Raw genomic sequence first — 10,748 nt, 5'->3', positions numbered from 1 at the left:
CTTCAACCTCAGGGCATCAATGTGGACTTCAACAGTTTCCTCATTTCCCCTTCCCCCACCTCATCCTAGTTCTAAACTTCCAGCTCAGCACTGTCCCCATGACTTGTCTGGACTTGTCCTACCTGCCTATCTCCTTTTCCACCTATCCACTCCACCCTCTCCTCCCTGACCTATCACCTTCATCCCCTCCCCCACTCACCCATTGTACTCTACGCTACTTTCTCCCCACCCTCCTCTAGCTTATCTCTCCACGCTTCAGGCTCACTGCCTTTATTCCTGATGAAGGGCTTTTGCCCGAAACGTCAATTTCGAAGCTCCTTGGATGCTGCCTGAACTGCTGTGCTCTTCCAGCACCACTAATCCAGAATCTGGTTTCCAGCATCTGCAGTCATTGGTTTTACCTTTCCACCTCTCCCTGATTAAATCCATCGATGAAAACTTAAGGGAGTCATCCTATTGCCACTGGTACTAACTCATTTGTGCACAGGGGGGAAAGACAACAAGCGAACTTGTGTGAGCCAATATGTGGGTGGGGGCTGCTGAGAGCTGCCTTCCCAATTGTCGACAACCCCCTCTCCCCTGCCCAAACCTCTCACTCCTGAGACACCGCTCTCAACGGCGTCCTCAGCTCCAGCAATGACACAAGGCCATGGATGGATGTCATACAAGTCACAATCACCTCCTTGGTGGAATTCCCTTTCAATGGAAGACATCCACTTTGAAGGTCCATGACCTCAGGAAAGGCCTATCCCTGCTCTAAACAATATTCTGAACATTAATCAATGTTATGGATCTTCCCAGATAAGTTGATGGATGTGCCATTCCTTTTTCTGGATATGAATGTACCAACCTCACACAAACAACACAAACATTGATGAAGAGATGGTGTTGTGAAGGTAATATCCAATGCAATGTCCATGGTTACCTTCCCTATGGGTATACCTGCAAGCTTACGTTCAAGAGAGTACAAATCCTACCATGGCATTTAATGAAATTTTAACTTCAAATCTTAAATCTAGAATGAAAATCCAGTCTTGGCAATGGTGACCATGAAAGCTGTCAACCATTGTCCTTCAAAGCAAGACATCAATATGTGTCTGTTGACCCACAGCATGTGGTTGGCTCTTTTCTGCACTCTGAGATTGCATGACTAGCCACTCAGTTCAAGGCCAATTATAAATGCGCAACAAATTCTGGCCTTACAAGTGATGTCCACATCCCATGAATGAACAAAAATACCAAAAATAATGTGCTTTAATTTAAGAATTAACTACTGAGAAATCATAGTTATTAGGAGCTGAATATAGTGCATCTTAGTCCTCTCACTGCTGTTTTAGATTGCCCAGCCTGTCATGTGAATGATCCTTTGTATCCTGTCGAAGTGGGCATTGATATTCAGTAGTTTAGGATAAGTCTAATATTGCAACAATATGGGGCTTCCACCTGCTATACAGTTGATAGGCTAGACTCCTATCACCTCCAACTGAGCCTTTTCATAGCCTTCCACATCATGAAATTTCTCACTGAGGTTCTAAATGGCTAGTCTTTATTCTGAGTCACTGAAAGTCAAGAATGCCCAAACCAGAGGACACATCCATCATCTACCCCATCAATCCACTTGTGAATTACACAACTCCAATGAGATTGCCTCTCATTCTCCTCTATTTCATGATGATAGGCCCAGACAACTTAATCTCATACATAGAACAAAACCTTCCTCCAAAGAATCAATTCGGTGAATCTGTTACACTACCTCCAAGGTCAACGTACCCTTCCTCAGATAAGGAAACAAAAACTGTACACAGTACTCTGGTTATAATCTCACCAACATCTCATACAATTACAGTTTCCCACTCTTCCATTCCAATCTTTTTGTAATAGACTAATATGACACTCCTTTTCCTAATTACTGTTGCACCTACACTTCATAACATTTTGTGAATCATGTCCAAGGACACCCAGGGACTAACATGTCGTGGTACACATCGGTACAAAGTCACAGGTAGGGAAAGGGAGAAGGACCTAAAAAGAGAGTAGAGGAAGTTAGGTAGGAAGCTAGAAGGCAGGACGAGCAGATTAGTAATCTCAGAATTGCTACCAGTGCCACATGCTAGTGAGGCTAGGAATAGACAATGAGGGCAGAACAATACATGGCTGCAGGGCTGGTGTAGGAAGGAGAGCTGCAGATATGTGGATTATTGGGATATCTTCTGGGCAAGATGGGAGCTGTACATGAAGGACTTGATAGGGCAAAGTTGCAGTCAGTGTGATGGGTTGAGGTGTGTCGATTTTATTACAAAAAGTATCAGGAATAAGGCTGCTGAACTCAGAGCATGGATCAGTACTTAGAACAATGACAGAGACTTGGATATTATAGGGGCAGGAATGGTTGTTGGATGTTCCAGGGTTTAAAAGAAATGAGTGGGTGTAAAAGAGGTGGAGGAGTGTTAATCGGTGATAATATCACAGCTACAAAAAGAGAGATCATGAAGGAGGGTTTGCCCACAGAGTCAGTACGGGTGCAAATCAAAAACCATGCCAGCTGTCAGATCTCTCAGTGGGAGAACATTTCAGTGATAGTGATCACAACTCCCTGACCTTTACTGTACTCATAGAGAGGGATAGGAGAAGACAGTATGGGAAAGGATTTAACTAGGGGAGGGGGAATTACAATGTTATTAGGTAGGAACTGGGACACCTAAATTGGGAACAGATGTTCTCAGGGAAATGCATGACAGAAATGTGGAGGTTGTTTCAGAAGGACTTGCTGATAGTGCTGGATGGTTTGTCCCACTGAGGCAAGGAAGGGATGGTAGGTTGAAAGAACCTTGGGTGACAAGGGATGTGGAACATTTAGTCACGAAGAAGAAGGAAACTTACTTGAGGTTGAGGAGGCAAGGATCAGACAGGGCTTTAGAAGGTTACAAGGTGGCCAGGAAGGAACTGAAGAATGGACTTAGGAAAGCTAGAAGAGGGCATAAAAAAGCTTTAGGAGGTAGGATTATGGAAAACCCTAAGGCATTCTACTCTTCTGTGAGGAGCAAGAGGATAGCCAGAATGAGGGTGGGCCGATCAGGCTTAGTGGAGGGAACTTACTCCTGGAGTCAGAAGAACTAGTGCTGCATTTTGGGAAAGCAAATCGTAGCAGGACTTATACACCTAATGGTAAGGTCTTAGGGAGTGTTGCTGAATAAAGAGACCTTGGAGTGCAGGTTCATAGCTCCTTGAAAGTGGAGTCGCAGGTAGATAGGATAGTGAAGAAGGTGTTTGGTATGCTTTCCTTTATTGGTCATAATATTGAATACAGGAGTTGGGAGGTCATGTTGCGGCTGTACAAGATATTGGTTAGGCCACTGTTGGAATATTGTGTGTAATTCTGTTCTCCTTCCTATTGGAAAGATATTATGACACTTGAAAGGGTTCAGAAAAGATGTTGCCAGGATTGGAGGGTTTGAGCTATAGGGAGAGGTTGAATATGCTGGGGCTGTTTTCCATGGAGCGTCGGAGGCTGAGGGGTGACCTTATCGAGGTTTATAAAATCATGAGGGGCGTGGATAGGATAAATAGACAAAGTCTTTTCCCTGGGGTGGGGGAGTCCAGAACTAGAGGGCATAGATTTAGGGTGAGAGGGGAAAGATATAAAATAGACCTAAGAGGCATCACTCAGAGGATGGTACATGCATGGAATGAGCTGCCAGAGGAAGTGGTGGAGGCTAGTACAATTGCAACATTTAAAAGGCATTTGGATAGTTATATGAATAGGAAGGGTTTGGAGGGATATGGGCTGGGTGCTGGCAGGTGGGACTAGGTTGAGTTGGGATATCTGGTCAGCCTGGACGAGTTGGACCGAAGGGTCTGTTTCTGTCCTGTACACCTCTATGACTCTATGACTTTAAGTAGGGGAGGCCCTTAATAAATATTTTGCTTCAGTATTCACTTCTGAGGGGGCATTAATATTTCTGAGGACAACATGAAACAGACTGATATGCTCGAACAGGTTGATGTTAGGAAGAAAGATGTGTTGAAAATTTTGAAAAGCATAAGGATAGATAAATCCCCTGGGGCAAATGGGATATATCCTAGGTTACTACAGGTAGTGAGGGAAGAGATTGCTGTGCCTTTGGCATTGACCTTTGGGTCCTCACTATCCACTGGAGTAGTGCCAGATGATTGGAGGCGGCAAATGTTATTCCCTTGATCAAGAAAAGGAAAAGGGATAATCCTGAGAATTACAGTCCAGTCAGTCTTATGTCAATGGTGGGCAAAGTATTGGAAAGGATTCTGAGAGATAGGTTGTATGATTACTTGGAAAATCATAATTTGATTAGAGATAGACAGCATGGCTTTGTGAGGGGCAGGTCATGCCTCACAAACCTTATTGGATCCACATCTTTCCTATAATAGGGCGATAAGGTGATAAGGGTAATAAGGTTCTCCATGGCAGACTCATTCAGAAAGTAAGGAGGCATGGGTTACAGTGAAATTTGGCTGTCTGAATACAAAATTGGCTGGCCCATAGAAGACAGAGAGTGGTAGTAGATGGAAAGTATTGAGCCTGAAGCTTGGTGACTTGTGGTGTTCTGCAGGGATCTGTTCTGGGACTTCTGCTCTTTTTCATTTTTAGAAATGACTTGGATGAGGAAGTGGAAAGGTGGGTTAGTAAGTTTGCCGATGACACAAAGGTTGGTGGAATGGTGGATAGTGTGGAGGGCTGTTGTAGGTTGTATTGGGACATTAACAGGATGCAGAGCTGGCAGATGGAGTTCATCCTGGAAAAGTGTGAAGTCATTCACTTTGGAAGATCAAATTTGAATGCAGAATACAGGGTGAAAGGCAGGATTCTTGGCAGTGTTTAGGTCCATGTCCATAGATCCCTCAAAGTTGTCACCCAATTTGATAGGGTTGTTAAGAAGGTGTATAGTGTGTTGGCTTTCATTAGCGGGGGAGCACTGGTTAGACTATAGAGCCCTGGTTAATCTACACTTGGAATATTGTGTTCAGTTCTGGCCGCTTCACTATAGGAAGGATGTGGAAGCTTTAGAGAGGGTGCAGAATAGATTTACCAGGATGCTGCCTGGACTGGAGGGTATGTCTTATGAAGCAAGGTTGAGGGAGCTAGGGCTTTTCTCATTAGAGCGAAGAAGGATGAGAGATGACTTGATCGAGGTGTACAAAATGTTGAGAGGCACAGAGAGTGTGGATAGCCAAAGACTTTTTCCCATGGCAGAAATGTCTATCACAAGGAGGCATAATTTTTAAGGTGATTGAGGAAGGTTTAGGGGAGATGTCAAGAGGTCTGTTCTTTCCACAGAGAGTGGTGGGTGTGTGGAATGCACTGCCGACAGTCATAGCGGAGTCAGAGATATTAGGGATGTTTAAGCCACTCTTGGGTAGGTACATGAAAGATAGTACAATGAAGGGTATGTAGGTTAGTCTGATCTTAGAATGGGATAAAAGGTCGGCACAACATCGAGGGCCAAAGGCCCTGTACTGTGCTGTACTGTTGTATGCTCTATGTTCTATTTTCCAACTTCATACTGTTGAAAGAAGTATTATGTTTTTTTTTAGTTTTCCTTCCAAATTGGATAACTTCAGACCTTGTTACATTGTATTCCAATTCTCTATATGCTTAACTTCTCCATCTCGTTTTGCTTTCTCAGAGCTTATTTTTTATTGTCTTTATATCATAATTACACTTGGAGACATGAGACTCAATCATTACATCCCAGTCTTCAATAGTGATTGTTTGTGGTATCTCACTAATTACAGCCTGCCATTGCAAAAATGTAAAACTTGCATCTGCTTTCAGGTTGCCTGACAACTTACTGATCCTCACTCTAAGTCAATGTATGGTCCCCAACCTCAAGAACTCTAATTTTGTGTTATCTTTTTGCTGGGCATCTTAACAAACACTTATTTTGAAAATCTGAATACACATTTGGTTGTCCTTAACCACCTCAATAACCACTAATAAATTTGCAAAAAATAAAATTACTTTTCGTAAATTCATGTTGACTGTAAGAGTCTCTGATTTTAGCACAAAACTCGAAACAAAATTTGCAATTCATGAACTGCTGACACTTCATATTTAGTTTGTTACTTGTAATAAGCAATATAATTCTTGCTCTCTGCTGTAGAATGACAAATAACAACAAGACTTGGTTTAATTTGAAAGGGAATTATTGCAAAATCTTCTATTTTAATAATCTGGAGACTAAGTGCTACTTTATTTTCTCCATCCATGGCAGTTACAGCACTTTTTGCAACATCTCCTTGTGTGCATCTATTATTAGTTATGTCAATCATCCTGTCCATCAAACAGGAAGCATAAGCATCTGTTCTAAAGTAATTGAAGATTGTCGTAAGGGTTGTTTATATAAAAATGTAGATTTTACAGTTGAAGGAGTTGCTGCAGCATATTCAACTGCTGCAACTCATATTTGGAATAATTCAGCTAACTGTATGGATACTGTAAAGTCTCAGTCCTTCACCGATACACTTTACGTTGTTAGATTTAAGGTTTGCATTAGTGATCAGTGCTGTGCAGCAGAAATGACTCTTGAATTTTCTTTATCCCTGTTTGCTCAAGTTTATAAAATCTTCGAGAGAACATGTTTGCGGTATTCAAAGTTGCATTTCATTTATTCCTGTCACTGGGTTCAAATGCTGTGATGTGATCTTGGAAGCGAAGATCACATTGCAATTCAAAGTCATTTCTGAGTTTTTAATATGTAGCTTTTAAAAATTAATTGGAACATGATCGCACTAAGTTATGAGGTGATAATGCAGCGAGCTGTCAATCACTACTGGTTTTGTGCAAGGCTGTCAGATCATTGCAGTGTCAAATAACAGTCATTGAAGTGTAATTAAGAAAAACGATGACTGGCTCCTAGTTTTCCATCACTTGAAACACAATTTGTGAGCTTTATACTGGTACCATTTTTATGCAGTGTAATTGTCAGATTCTGTAATGACCAGCATTTTCATTGCCTTGCCCTGATTCGCTTTGGGTGCATAGAGATAGATGTGGTGAGTAGCAGTATTTTTATATATAGATATATATAGTCACAACCAAATGCAGAAGCTTATTTGTGTTTTTTTCCCTAAGGTGCAGAGAGAATGGCTTTATGCAAGTTGTTTTGGGTTAACTCCCATTACGCACTTGCAGACTTGCACTTGCTTTGCTGGAAATGACTGTCACTGCTATTGGCAAGTGAGCACTTAACAAGTCTTGCTCTGATTGACTTGAGGCAAAAAGCCTTTTAAAGTAGGTTAATGCCTCTGTTAAAAGAGCAGCTGGAAGGAAGTCATGCAGATACGCCAAGTGTTCCCTCTCCTAATTGCACCAATGTTCATTTTTAAACCAGAATGCCATCAGTTCCATAACATTCACGAATTCAGAGGCTGAGTGTTCAATATGTCCCACCGTCTGCTTTAATGTTGCATGGTATGTACAGATTAAAAGGCAGAAGAAAATATTTCAGTGCTTTTGTAGGTTACATTTCATTACAACGAAATAAGATAACCATGCTTACCATGTCACAATGTGCTGTGATACTTGTTTTTTGCTTTTCTAACTCAGTGGATATTAGTAAGCTACAAGTCAAGTGACCATAGGGCTGCTCTCTCATTTTTGAGAGATGGCTGGTGGTGATCTGACCCGAGGGCCACCATACCTCAGGCAAAGGGAGAGGTTGAGAAGGAGAGTCCTTTTGGGTAATCTGCGCTGGTACAGGAATTGAACTCACACTTTCAGCATCAGACTGGTTAACAAACCAACTGTCCAGCCAACTGAGTCTAACGTTCAATGTAACTGAGGACCAGAGCATACAGGCAGTCCTTGGATTGTGAACGGGTTCCATTCCGGAGTCAGTTTACAAGCAGTTTTGTATGCAAGTCGGAATATAATGTTGAACAATGTAAAGCAGCCATTTGTAAGTACAGGAAATATTCATATTATGTGTCTTTTAAATTACACCTCTGTATAGGATTGCATTCTTAAGTATGAGCATTCATAAGTTGGATACTCTCTATACACACAATGTTCAACATAGAGTACTGCTCTAGGGATTCATCACACACAACAACCACCACCAACATTAACAGATTTCGGGTCATAGGCTGCTTTACGTCTCCTGTTCAGTGAAGACATTTACACCATTTGCATATACGCTTAAAATCATAACTCTATATCCCATCTTCTTCCAATGATGAAAATGATTTATCATAATAAAGGATATCCCCATTAGCCTTCTTGGTTACATGCTGTATTGTATAATAAGCTATTGTGACTCATGCAGTAAAACACTGACATCCCCCTACACCTTGAAATTGTGTAGGCATTGTCTCTTAGCTCCATTAGATAGAGGCTATTTATGGGAGAAAGGCCAAGGATTTCCATACTACTGAGAGACAGGAGTCATGAAAGAAGGCAGGACAAGTGGAGAGTCTTTTTAATAAATCATGCAATCCTAACTTTATTCACAGTGGCATCGAATATATAGAGCATGGAGACTATGTTGAACCTGTATAAGACATGAGTTAGACATCAGTTACAGAATATTGTTTATAGTTCTGGACATCACACGTTAGGAAGCATGTGACCATATTGGAGAGAGTACAAAAGAGGTTGAGGAGAAACTTCTTTTGTGAAGTTGGAGAAATTGGGACTATTTTCCGCAGAGAGGAGAAGACTGAGAGGAAATGTGATTAAAGTTTTCAAATTGTTCAGAAAACTAAACAGAGTGGACAGGGTGAAATGGTTCCTGGAACTATTTGGAGACCTATAGAAAACTCCCAACAAGGTGACCTCTTCTTTCCTCTTTCTAACCTCAGCCCATACTACCTCAGTAGATGTAGAGGAAAGGATTGCAAAGATAATTCTGGATAGGAGTGAGAATGACAGGGTAGTTGTTATGGGGGTCTTTAACTTTCCAAATATTGAGTGGAAACACTATAATTCGAGGACTTTAGATGGGTCAGTTTTTGTGCAATGTGTGCGGGAGGGTTTCTTGACACAGTATGTAGACAGGCTAACAGGAGGCGAGGTTACATGGGATTTGGTACTGGTTAAAGAACTAGGCCAGGTGTTAGATTTGGAGATAGGTGAGCACTTTGGTGATAGTGACCACAATTCAGTTATGTTCATTTTAACGATGGAAAGGGATAGGTATATACCGCAGGCAAGAGTTATAGCTGGGGGAAAGGCAATTATGATGTGATTAGGCAAGATTTAGGATGCATAGTGTTAGAAACGAAAATCGCTTCTCAATAATCGCTCTAGACAAATTCAGGAAAACAAAGTTTTATTAGCAAGTCTGCAGAGTTGGCCACCCTTCTGAGAAAAAGGCACCCCGAGGCTAACAATGTTTCTGATTAAATACAGGACAAGTCCCTCCCCTCTATAGCTCTAAAGAGTCACGAGGTTCACATTCTAAACAGTCAGTATTTTTCCATCCCTTATCACAAAGTCTGCAGCAGACGTTTCCCGAGTTGTTTTTCTACCCTGTAGTCTTATCAATCAAGGACTTGTTTTTCTACTCTGTCTATGTGAGTGGTCTTATCAATCCGTAGCAGCAGATGTCTCGTCCTTTATTATAGAGAAGCATGTTTTACCCTACCCCTATGGCTCTATTCCCCTTAGACTTTGGGGTCATGCACATCTCAATTGTTTGTACCGAAATCATCTCTCACAATTCCACCCTTTTTTTTTTAAGATGTGCATGACAAAGATAAGCCTCTTCCCATCAAGGGCCTGGGAAATCCTTGGTCTTTCGCAGCAACAGCACCTTAAATTCCTGCGTTCCATGTTGGGGTACCGCCACTGCCTGGAGTTGGGAAATATTTTTCTGGATTAAAGATTGAACACAGGGGATCAGGCAGGGTAAGATGAGTAGAAGCACTACGCCCCCCCCAGCCACCAGTAACGCCGTGCGCCACCAACTACCACCTAGGAGACCATCCCACCATCCGATACCACCAAGAGGACGCCAGGATTGTACCGGCACATGGGCCAATTTCCGAATTTTATCGGAAATCTTCAAAACCGCTTTACCATTATCGTCAATTTTCAGACAGCAGTTAGTCAGGTTAAACTTCACGCACACGCCCCCTTCCGAGGCCAACAGATAATCCAAGGCAAGCCGGTTTTGGTATATAGCAGCCCTCATCTGATCCTGCTGCTTAGCCAGCAACTCCAGGGCCAGGGCGGTCTGATTAGTAATGACCTCTACGACTGCTTGGAGCCTGATAATTCGATTTAACATATAGATAGGAGTACGGTATCCCCATGATCCGTCCTGTGCCCACGTAGCAGGCCCGTAGTATTCAATAATACGGGCCGGTGGCCACTCATCCCCCCAATCACCGACTTGGATATCCCTTGGCGACCTACGCAGGGAGTCAAAGAGTTTAACTCCCAAATCATCGCCTTCCTCCCGGGGTAATAGGAAGAACGCAGGTCGTATTAGACCCAGGAAGCATACCCCAGCCCATCCCATGGGCAGTTTGGAATATGCCTGATTACCGCATATCCAAAATACGCCATCTGGAGCAGGCCCTCCCTGCCTCACAACGTCATCCCACAACTCCTTTACCCCAGGGACGCCCTCATAAGGACCAGGACCACTGCAATTCCAGTATTCGGATTGTTGACCCCGTGGCAGAGTCTGGACAGGATTATTCCAGCATTGATCCCCCTGACAACCACCGCTCCACACTCTTTTCATGCCAGCGGAAGGGTCAGCACT

This window comes from Chiloscyllium plagiosum, chromosome 10 (assembly GCF_004010195.1).
Source record: "Chiloscyllium plagiosum isolate BGI_BamShark_2017 chromosome 10, ASM401019v2, whole genome shotgun sequence".
Taxonomy (NCBI): domain Eukaryota; kingdom Metazoa; phylum Chordata; class Chondrichthyes; order Orectolobiformes; family Hemiscylliidae; genus Chiloscyllium; species Chiloscyllium plagiosum.
This window is presented reverse-complemented; position numbering follows the sequence as displayed.